This window comes from Scylla paramamosain, chromosome 26, assembly GCF_035594125.1.
Source record: "Scylla paramamosain isolate STU-SP2022 chromosome 26, ASM3559412v1, whole genome shotgun sequence".
NCBI lineage: Eukaryota > Metazoa > Arthropoda > Malacostraca > Decapoda > Portunidae > Scylla > Scylla paramamosain.
Window position 1 is genome coordinate 17,000,394 of NC_087176.1, and position 12,267 is coordinate 17,012,660.

General features: G+C 35.6%; 1 long non-coding RNA gene across 1 annotated transcript; it reads right to left on the bottom strand.

Moving 5' to 3' along the window:
- Positions 1-417: 417 nt before the first annotated feature.
- Positions 418-11,383, bottom strand: LOC135113924 (uncharacterized). The gene is made up of 3 exons (XR_010275122.1): positions 11,166-11,383; positions 735-919; positions 418-647 (listed from the first exon to the last, which is right to left on the bottom strand). It is a non-coding gene; the product is annotated as an uncharacterized LOC135113924 (long non-coding RNA).
- Between the last annotated feature and the right edge of the window lie 884 nt (positions 11,384-12,267).

The window sequence follows — 12,267 nt, forward strand, 5'->3', positions numbered from 1 at the left end:
ATATATATATATATATATATATATAATTTTTTATTTGTTTTTTCTTTTTCTTTTAAAATATCAGAGATATGCAATGTTATTACATAATGACGTAGTATTACATTCACTACCTGAAACACCATCCAAAGGCGGCCTGAATGTAAATGCCTCTGTTGCTGATATAGAAAGGAGTCTGCCCAGTCTGATCAGTGAACAAAGACTCCACAACAACAGTTATATAGTTCCTGAAACTTATAAAAGAGTACTTGCCGTCCAACACCTTCGTGAGTGCATCTTGGGCATCCAATATCTGTTGTTAAAAGACCACACACCATATTAAATTAAAAGTAATATTTAATTGTTTCATTCATTCTGTAAATGTTAAACACAATTCACTCAAACATAATTAATAAAGACATATATTGGCTTACTTCTGTATTCTTATATATTTCTTTTACTACTGTATCAGTATGCCTGGAAAAATATTCCAGCGGAATCCCCTTCAGCAACCAGGCTTCCGTACCCCACTGCCAATTCGAAAGATGCACGAGATCTTCTAAAGTTCTTATTGGTTCGGATTTTCCTCGAACAGTTAGGTGAGCAATCAGAGAAGATCTAAATCCCAGTGAAATCACCAAAGAGGAAAGGAGCCACCAACCTACCAGCATCTGTTGAACAATGCATCGAGTAACACATTGTATAAAGCAAAACTCTATCAATATCACTGATGTATGTTTTAACACAAAGTCCCATACTTGTCCTGATATATTCATTGAAGGTTCTCGAGGTGGTTGCTCCAAAAGTGCACCCCAGCTGTACAGGAGGATTGTTTCAAGATTTATAGTTTGTCCACCGGTCGCCCACGTCCACAGTGATTGCAGGATCCACAAGAAGGTTCCAAATGCCGCAACACATCCAAACACCGCAATCCACACGGTAACTATATATATATATATATATATATATATATATATATATATATATATATATATATATATATATATATATATATATATATATATATATATATATATATATATATATATATATATATATATATATATATATATATATATATATATATATATATATATATATATATATATATATATATATATATATATATATATATATATATATATATATATATATATATATATATATATATATATATATATATATATATATATATATATATATATATATATATATATATATATATATATATATATATATATATATATATATATATATATATATATATATATATATATATATATATATATATATATATATATATATATATATATATATATATATATATATATATATATATATATATATATATATATATATATATATATATATATATATATATATATATATATATATATATATATATATATATATATATATATATATGGAGAAAGCAGTACACACCTGCCAAAACGATAATTACTTCTAGTGAGGCCTCAAACACCGGACCGGTTTGTACTGGATCAGAAGGTGCTGTGAACTTTCCAGTGACCCGACTGTGAACCTTTCCAGTGGCCTCACTGAACTCAACTCACTCAACTCTACATGCACCCAATGCATGCACACTCTTCACTGGAGTTTCAAAATTTTATGACGACTCCTACACCAGCCTCCGAGTCTCCATCTGGGAAGGGGATAACACATGCCCATAAGTCGGATTGGTCTTCTTCTGGTATAGACCCTAAGTGTGTTGACACTCTCCTCAACTTTCTTCAGTAACTTGTCCGACATTCTCGGCCTTAGTTCTGTGGAACGCCCCCTCTCTTTTTCCTTGGAATGACTACTGCTTCCATGTGTGCTGAGCGCATAACAAATGTGATAGTGTCTGGCATGGAGGTATACATTCCTCACTCTTTTTGTTAAGCTAAACTTTCCAAACCTTGGTTTAACACAGCCTGTTTTTGTGCTATAGACAGGTGGTACACAAAAGGTACTTCCATCATGCACTTTATATTTCTGGCCGAAATCATGCCATGGCTGTCTTCCAACTAGCCAAAATCTTCCAACTCTGTCTTTTAACATCTACCTTTCCTTCCATCTCGAAGTTTGGCTACCTGCAACATGTTTCTAAAAAGGGTGACGCTCTAATCCCTTAAACTATTGTCATACTTCTTTGATTTCCTGCATCTCGAAGTTTTCGAGTCACACCCCAACAGGGAAATTCTTAAACATACATCATTTCACAATCTTATATCTGATCGCCAGTGCAGGTTCCATCGTGGCCGCTCTATTGGTGATCTTCTGGCTATCATTACTGAGTCTTGGTTACTGCCTCTTAGAGATTTTGGTGAAACGTTTTGCTGTTGCCTTAGACGTGTCAAAAGCTCCTGATAGTGTCTAACGAAAAGCTTTGATTTTCAGAATACCCTCCTGCGCCTTATATTTTTTTCTCTGTAACTTTATTTTAAGTTTCCTTTCTAACCATTTTTTTTTTTATCTGTAACAGGGTTACTTACCAAGGGAAATACAAAAAAAGAAGCAAAAAATTCTACTGAGCTACCACCCCTAAAGAAAATCATCGAAGATCAAAGGATAAGTGTTTTGAAAACTCGCTTTTGAAAGGGTTCAAGTTATATGAAGAAGGAAATACAGAAGCAGGCAGGGAGTTCCAGAGTTTACCAGAGAAAGGGTTGAACGATTGAGAGAACTGATTAGCTCTTGCATTAAAGATGTAGACATAATAGGGATGAGAGAAAGAAGATAATCTTGTGCAGCAAGGCCGTGGGAGGAGGGGAAGCATGCAGTTAGCAAGATAAGAAGAGCAGTTAGCATGAAAATAGCGGTAGAAGATAGCAAGAGATACAACATTGCGACGATGAAAAAGAGGCTGAAGACAGTCAGTTAGACGAGAGGAGTTGATAAGACGAAAAGCTTTTCATTCCACTCTGTCTAAATTAACGCTATGAGTGGAATCCCCCACCTCCCCCGCACTAATACATGTGAAGAATAATTCATACATAAACGGATAAGGCTCCTATACATAGTTAGAAGATGTAGGGGTGAGACAAATTGGCGGAGAAGACTCAGAATATCTAATTTCATAGAATCAGTTTTAACTAAAGATGAGATGTGAAGTTTCCAGTTTAGATTATAAGGAAAGGACAGACCGAGGATGTTCAGTGTAAAAAAGGGGAAGACTCGAGTGTCATTTTATCTGGAAAGTTGCGTCGAGTTGATAGATGGAAGAATTCAGTTTTTGAGCCATTGAATAATACCAAGTTTGCTCAGCTCCAATCAGAAATATTTGAGGGATTAAAAGTCAGGCATTCTGTGGCTTCCCTGTGTGAATTATTTACTTCCTGAAGGGTTGCACGTCTACGACGTGGAAAAGTGCAGGGTGGTATTATCAGCGTAGAATGTTTGGTTTAGAATATCATTGATTAATAATAGGAAGGGAGCTGGTGACATGACATAATCCTGAGGAACACCACTGTTAATAGATTTAGAAGGAGAACAGTGACCGTCTATCACAGCACCAATAGAACAGTCAGAAAGGAAACTTGAGATTAATTTCCAGAGAAAAGGATATAAACCGTACGAGGGTAGTTTGTAAATCAAAGCTTTGTGCCAGACAAAACACTCACAAAACACAAAGCTTTTGTCTACAAACTACCATCGTACGGTTTCTATTCTTCTCTCTGCAGCTTCACTTAAAGTTTCTTGTGTTGCTTAAATGCTCCTCAGAGTAGATGGAGGATGAGTCGCGGGCAAAGCTCTGCTGTCGTTATGCCAATATACACTGATGAAAGGGACTCGTAGTTAAATAACACAGGAAAGCAAGGGAAATTACAATGGGGCATTATATTTACACCCTGTATAAAACATACTTAGTGTATTCCATTCACCTGACACTATTTGAGACCCACTTTCTTCCTATCTTTTTTATTTTATTTTATTTTTATTTTTTTTATCTAAAGTATTAACTTCACTAGAGTAAAAATAGCTTTAGAGTAAAGGAAAGGAAAGGTGAATTCTACGGGTAGTTTAACTTTTAGGGCAGTATTAAATATTATGGCTAAGTTGTTGGTGGATAAAAGATTGTTAGATGATAACGCTGGAAGTGAGATTGTGAAGAAAACTGCAGTATCTGTGAGGGGAGGATGTGGTGAAGAGAGAGCGAATGCTGTAATGATGTCTAATAAGGGAAGAGTTAGGGTAAGAGTGAAAAATTAGTGGCTATGGTTGTAACCCCCTGGTGGCTGGGCGGCTAGGGCTAAAGTGCGCGATGGTGGAGAGTCCCTATACTGGACTCGTAAGCTCTTGCTCACTGGGTCACTACATTGTAGATGTCACGATTCCGGTTATCTTTCCAAGAAAGTGGGCGGTACACTGATCCCAGAAAATTTTAAAGGTCTAGATTTTAAAGGCCTTGAATACCTGCTCGAAATCGTCAGCTATTAAATTCTTATTTTGGTACAGCACGCCAGGAATCACCTCAATATCAGATCAGTGTTGGGATAGAAAACACAATTTTTCTAAATATTAACATAAAATATTAATGATAATGTTAATTTACAAATAGATTGAGGTAGTACTCATTAAAGGAAATTAGGGAACAAATTTCTACCCTAGACCAACACAGAATAACTCCTACACTCAGTCACAATAGGTTCTCCCTTTTACTCAGGCTCCTATATCGCCTCCCTTATTGTTTAAAGGTTATATACATCAATATATGACATTCCCGTTACTCCACAAGACATTAAAACCCTTTTACTCCTTCACAGGACGTTGGAATATTTTCCCCAGTTGCAGGAATTTCCCCAGACGCCGTCATTACATCCCCAAACAATTATCCCCGTATTTCACCTCCTCAAACCTCGCAAGACTTCACCACCATCACCATAGTTCACCACCACCACCATCATATTTCATCAATAATTCAGCTGTGACATCACTGAACGCTTCCCTTTGTTTCACAACACAAGTGGGCAATCGCAGCCTGTCTTCTAAAGACAACTCTCTTCCTTCACATAAAATTACATCCACTTAATCACACACACACACACACACACACACACACACACACACACACACACACACACACACACACACACACACACACACACACACACACACACACACACACACACACACACACACACACTAAGTGTCTTGACACCCCCTCAAGTTTTCTTCATTAATTTCTGCAACAATCGCAGCCTTAGATCTCATTTTCAATTTGTAGAACACCACCTCTCCTCTCTCCACTCTCTAGTAAACCTCATCTTCTTTTTCTCACTGAAAAGCTGGTGTCTGAGGAAACTGACAGTAGCACCTTTTCTGTTCTCTCTTATTTTCTCTATACCCATTTTCAATCCAAAGCTGGATGTTGCGTCTATGTGCACAATGACCCTCCTATCGTGCGCTTGCTCTTGAATCTTCTGAGTTTTCGACCATCTGTTTACGACTACAGAATCACTCTCAAACTAAATTTATCTGTGCTGTATACCTCTCACCTAACTCCTCTGATTATAAGAAATTCTTTGACTACTTAACTTCCAAAGTGGAGCAGATTCTGACTTTCTTCCCTTTTTCGGAGATTTCCATTCTTGTAGACTTCAATGTTCACCACCAGTTTTGGCTTTCCTCTCCCTTCACTGACCAATCTGATGAACTAGCCTATAACTTTGGTACCCTCCACAACCTAAAGCAACTGGTGCAGCAGCCTTTTCATATTCCTGAACGTCTTAGAGATACGTCCAACATTCTTGACCTTTTCCTAAGCTCTAATCCTGCTTATGCTGTCATCCCATCTTTTCCGTTGGGCACCTCTGATCACAATCTCATATCTGTATGTTGTCCTGTCGCTCCAATCCCTCCTATGGATCCCCCAAAGCGGAGTTGCCTCTGTCGTTTTGCCTCTGTTATTTTGGGGGACCTGAGGAGGTATTATGTTGATTTTTCATGGAATGACTACTGTTTCCTTATCAGAGATCCGTTTCTATGTGTTCAATGCATAACAGAGGTGAGTGTCTGGCATAGAGGTGTACATTGCTCACTCTTTCTCTCGCTATAAACCTTCCAAATCTTGGTTTAACACAGCTTGTTCTCGTGCTATATATGATAGAGAGGTGCCCTACGAAAGATACATGAGCCTTTGATCACCTGAATCACATGCACTTTAGGAGGAGAAGGCACTAGACACCTGCCGAAAACGATAATCACTCCTAGTAAGGTCTAAAGCACTGGATCAGGGGGTGTTTATATTATTATCATTAAACCCAGCTGTGACCTCACTGAACGTTTCACTTTGTGTCTCACAACAAAACGGGGCAGTCACAGTCTGCCCTCTAAAGACAACTTTCTTCCTTCACACAAAACTACATGCACCTAAGTACACACACATATATCCTTCACTTAAAATTGAAAATTATCATGCCGGCTTCTACACCAGACTCGGAGGAAGGGGACCTCAAATGTCCCATAGTCGGACTGCTCTTCTGGTATCGACCCTAAGTGTCTTGACACTTCCCTCTACTTTTTTTTTTTTTCATTAACTCCTACGACATTCGCGGTTTTAGATCTAATTTCCAATCTGTAAACACCACCTCTCCTTTACTAAACATCATCTTATTTTCCTCAATGAAACACAGCTGTCTGAGCAACTGACAGTACTCCTTTTAAACGTTTCAAACCTTGGTTTAACACAACCTGTTTTTGTGGTACACATGATAAAGAGGTGGCCCACAGAAGGTACTTAAGTCTTCCATCACCAGAATCTCATGCACTTTATATTTCTACCCAGAACCATGCCAAGTCTGTTCCCCAACTAACAGTCTGAACTCCAATTCCTTCATTAATAGAAAGTGTCAGAATCTTTTAAGATCTAACTCCCTTCGTGAATTCTGCACATAGCCAAAAACATCTCCAATATCTTTGATTCTTTATCTTTCCCTCCTTTATTTCAACTTGATGGCACCACTGCCATCTCATATATTTCTAAAGCTGAACTCTTCACTCAGACCTTTGCTAAAATCAATGCTTTGGATGTTTCAGGGTGTGTTCCTCCCTCTCCTCCATCCTCTGACTACTTCATGCTAGCCATTAAAATCCTACGCAATGCTGTTTTTCATACGCTGCCTGGCCTAAGCTCTCGGAAGGTTTATGGACCTGATGGGATCCCTCCTATTATTCTTCGAAACTGTGCTTCCGTTCATGCACCTTGCCTAGTGAAACTTTTCAACTCTCTCTATCAACATCCACCTTTCCTTCTTGCTGGAAGGTTGCCTACATTCAGCCTGTCCCTGAAAAGGGTGATCGTTCTAATCGTTCAAACTACCGTCCTATTGTTTAAATTTCCTGCCTATCTAAAGTTTTTGAATCTATCCTCAACAGGAAGATTCTTAAACATCTATCACTTCACAACCTTCTATTTGATCGCCAGTATGGGTTCCGTCAAGGCCGCTCTACTGGTGATCTTCTGGCTTTCCTTACTGAGTCTTGGTCATCCTCTTTTAGAGATTTTGGTGAAACTTTTGCTGTTGCCTTGGACATATCAAAAGCCTTTGATAGAGCCTGGCACAAATATTTGATTTCCAAACCAAACTCCTACGGCTTCCATTAATCTTTCTGCAACTTCTTCGCAAGTTTCTTTCTGACTGTTCTATCGTTTCTGTGGTAAACGGTTACTTTTCTTCTTGTTAGTCTATTAACTGTGGTGTTCTTCAGGGTTCTGTCCTATCACCCATTATCTTCCTATTATTCATCGATGATCTAAACCAAACTTATTGTCCTATTCACTCCTCTGCTTATGATACCATTCAGCACTTCTGTACTACGGTGGTGTGATAGCATATGTAGTAATGTCCAAATCCAGGGATAACAACACTATGTATAATATCTTCCAGTACAATAAGAAGACTGCCAAGTACTGAGTATGAGGTCATGGCCCAAAGGCCAGCTGTTGACCGACTGAGAAACAACAGACGCGTGGGGGAAGAGACACCGCACAAACATAACAATGATATGAAACAAGCGTTATAAATTAATAAAAATAAATAAATTATAAATAATGGTAATAATGATAACAATAGCAAAAAGAAAATGAACTTATAACATATACATGGACATCCTATCATACTTCTTCACATCTTTCCGTAGACGTCCATCCCTTCATGAAGTAAACAGCTCATGCAGGGAATCCATGGAACTTCTGACTTCTGATCTCAACTGCCCCTTTCTTCTACACTGAACATCCTCAGGATGTCCTTTACTTATAATCTAAACTGGAAATTCCACATCTCATCTCTAGCTAAAACAGCTTCTATGAAATTTCAAGTCGTTTACGACAATTTTTCTCACCACCACTTCCCCCACAGCTGCTAACTCTGTAAAGGGGCCTTATCCGTCTATGTATGGAGCTTGCTTTACATGCAATGGGAGTAGGGAAGTGGTTCCACTCATACAGCTATTTTCGGTAGGGTGGAATCAAAAGCTTTTCGTTTCCTCAACTCCTCTCCTCTAACTGACTGTCTTCAGCCTCTTTCTCATCGCCGGAATGTTTCATGTCTTGCTATCTTCTATCATGATTTTCATTCTAACTGCTCTTCTGATCTTGCTAACTGCGTGCCTAACCTTCACTTGCGGCCTTGCTGCACAAGACTTTTATTTTATTTCTTTCCTCATCCCTATTCTGTTCACCTCTCTAATGAAAGAGTTAACTGTTATTCTCAATCATTTATCCCTTTTCTTTGATAAACTCTGGAACTCCCTGCTTGCATCTGTATTTCCTCTTTCCTATGACTTTAACTCTTTCAAGGAGGTTTCAAAGCACTTGTCCTGATTTTTTTTATTTTTCATTGTATCAGACATCTCTGTGGGAACTGGCATTAAAAGATCCCTTGGCTCTTGGCCCTTTTACAAAAAAAAAAAAGAAAAGCCGTGTAAGATCTGGACAGTGAGCCTTCCTCAAGGAAAATAGTCTGATGTCTTTAAGGAAGCCTGACTGTTGAAACGCTGGATAAATAAAGGTGTTTCATGCTGTATTTTTATGCCACCACAGCGTATACAATGTTAGTGATTTTTATCAGTGTTAATTTGTTATCTCAAACAGAGCAATGAAAAGAAAAAAAAAAAACGAAAATCATCTTTACACAAGGAAATCAACATGAAACACGATTTCGCCTAAAAGTGTTGACACTAACCAGTGAGTGCCAACAACTATTGCTAGAAAATTAACAAAATTAAGGACCTTGACAATTAATCATATTTTTCTATTCCCTCTGTCCTTTATTATATTTTTGTTAGACATTTTTTTACCTTTTTTTTTTTTAATATAACTTATTACTTCTATTTTTATCATCTAATGTTTTTTTTTTTTTGTTTATAACGTATTATTTGTATGTTTTTTTTTCATTTAATCATTTAAGTTTGTAATTAACAGTTACCATATTGTTTATTATATATATATATATATATATATATATATATATATATATATATATATATATATATATATATATATATATATATATATATATATATATATATATATATATATATATATATATATATATATATATATATATATATATATATATATATACTCGTATATATATATATATATATATATATATATATATATATATATATATATGTATATATATATATATATATATATATATATATATATATATATATATATATTTATTTATTTATTTAATTTCACTTTTTTTTCTTAGTAATTATTTTTCATCAGTGTCAAAGTGAGTGGGATTGTTAACATCAATGTCATTATTAGTCTCATAATTTAATACTGCAAATTAATATGAAAAGCTAAGCGTGATATTAATGTATTATTGAAGCTCTTTTCATTATATTATTATTATTATTATTATTATTATTATTATTATTATTATTATTATTATTATTATTATTATTATTAACATTATAATAATAATAATTATTATTATCATTATTATTATTATTATTATTATTATTATTATTATTATTATTATTATCATCATCATTATTCATTTAGCAATTTTTTTTTTTTTTACTTCTTAATTTTTGTTTTATCTATATCTGAGCACGCCACTTGAAGCCGTGATTACGCTGACAACAAACTTGAGTAGTGTGGTTCCCCGGCTGGATATTTCCAAAGTGCATTAAGTATTAGGCCAGCCCAGCGCCTCCGCATTCGGGAATCTCACATACTCAACCCACTCACTTGCTACAAGCCTCATGTCGTCCCAACATTTTTTTTTTTAATATGAACAGCTAAGCGTGATATTAATGTATTATTGAAGTTCTTTTCATTATATTATTATTATTATTATTATTATTATTATTATTATTATTATTATTATTATTATTATTATTATTATCAACATTATTATTATTATTATTATTATTATTATTATTATCATCATCATTATTCATTTAGCAATTATTATTATTACTTTTTTACTTCTTAATTTTTGTGTTATCTATATCTGAGCACGCCACTTGAAGCCGTGATTACGCGCTGCGCAGCGCTGACAACAAACTTGAGTAGTGTGGTCCCCCGGCTGGATATTTCCAAAGTGCATTAAGTATTAGGCCAGCCCAGCGCCTCCCCATTCGGGAATCTCACATACTCCACCCACTCACTTGCTACAAGCCTCATGTCGTAAAGAGAGAGAGAGAGAGAGAGAGAGAGAGAGAGAGAGAGAGAGAGAGAGAGAGAGAGAGAGAGAGAGAGAGAGAGAGAGAGACGCCTTACAACACCTAAATACATAGAAGGGGTTTTAGCAAGGGATGAGGTATGAAGATCAATAATAATAATAATAATAATAATAACAATAACAATAATAATAATAATAATAATAATAATGATAATAATAATAATAATAATAATAATAATAATTATTATTATTATTATTATTATTACTATTATTATTATTATAATAGCAAGAGAAGCAACAGCAGCAACAACAGTAGTAATATACACTAGTAGTTGTTGCTGTGTTTCCTGTTGTTGATGGTATTGGTGGTTGTGGTGGTGATTGTGGTGTTGTTTTGTATATAGTTATTATTGTTGTTGTGTGTTTTTTTTATTTATTTATTTTTTTATTTTTTGTCGTTATTATTGTTTTTGCTTTGAGTGTTGTGGAATCGTTGTGGAATATGAATCTAAAATTAAATACAAGTATCACAATCTTACTCACCAGAGAAAGGTCTTACAAGAGCAAGGTGCTGTGGAAGAAATGTTGGTTTTAACGATGTCACAACGACCATGTCTGAAGGATAGCCTCGAACATATTCAATGATCTTCAGACGTGCATCAGACGGCCCTGACACTGTACAGAAGTCCTTCTCTTCGCGCTGCAGCATCCCCATCATCCCGTCGAATACACCGTCCCTCTCGATGCCCCACGATCGGTTTGGTTCCTCCTTGATCTCTAAACTTTTATATCAGTAATTCGATAAATAAATAAAAATAAATAAATAAGTAAATACACATACGCTCATAGACACACACACACACAATATATATATATATATATATATATATATATATATATATATATATATATATATATATATATATATATATATATATATATATATATATATATATATATATATATATATATATATATATATATTTTTTTTTTTTTTTTTTTTTTTATGTAGGAAGGACACTGGCCAAGGGCAACAAAAATCCAATAAAAAAATATGCCCACTGAAATGCCAGTCCCATAAAAGGGTCAAAGAAGTGATCAAAAATTGATGAATAAGTGTCTGAAACCTCCCTCTTTAAGGAATTCAAGTCATAGGAAGGTGGAAATACAGGTGGAAAAACAGGCAGGGAGTTCCAGAGTTTACCAGAGAAAGGGATGAATGATTGAGAATACTGGTTAACTCTTTCGTTAGAGAGGTGGACAGAATAGGGATGAGAGAAAGAAGAAAGTCTTGTGCAGCGAGGCCGTGGAAGGAGGGGAGGCATGCAGTTAGCAAAATCAGAAGAGCAGTTAGCATGAAAATAGCGGTAGAAGACAGCTAGATATGCAACATTGCGGCGGTGAGAGAGAGGCTGAAGACAGTCAGTTAGAGGAGAGGAATTGATGAGACGAAAAGCTTTTGATTCCACCCTATCTAGAAGAGCAGTATGAGTGGAACCCCCCAGACATGTGAAGTATACTCCATACATGGACAGATAAGGCCCTTGTACAGAGTTAGCAGCTGGGAGGGTGAGAAAAACTGGCGGAGACGTCTCAGAACGCCTAACTTCATAAAAACTGTTTTAGCTAGAGATGAGATGTGAAG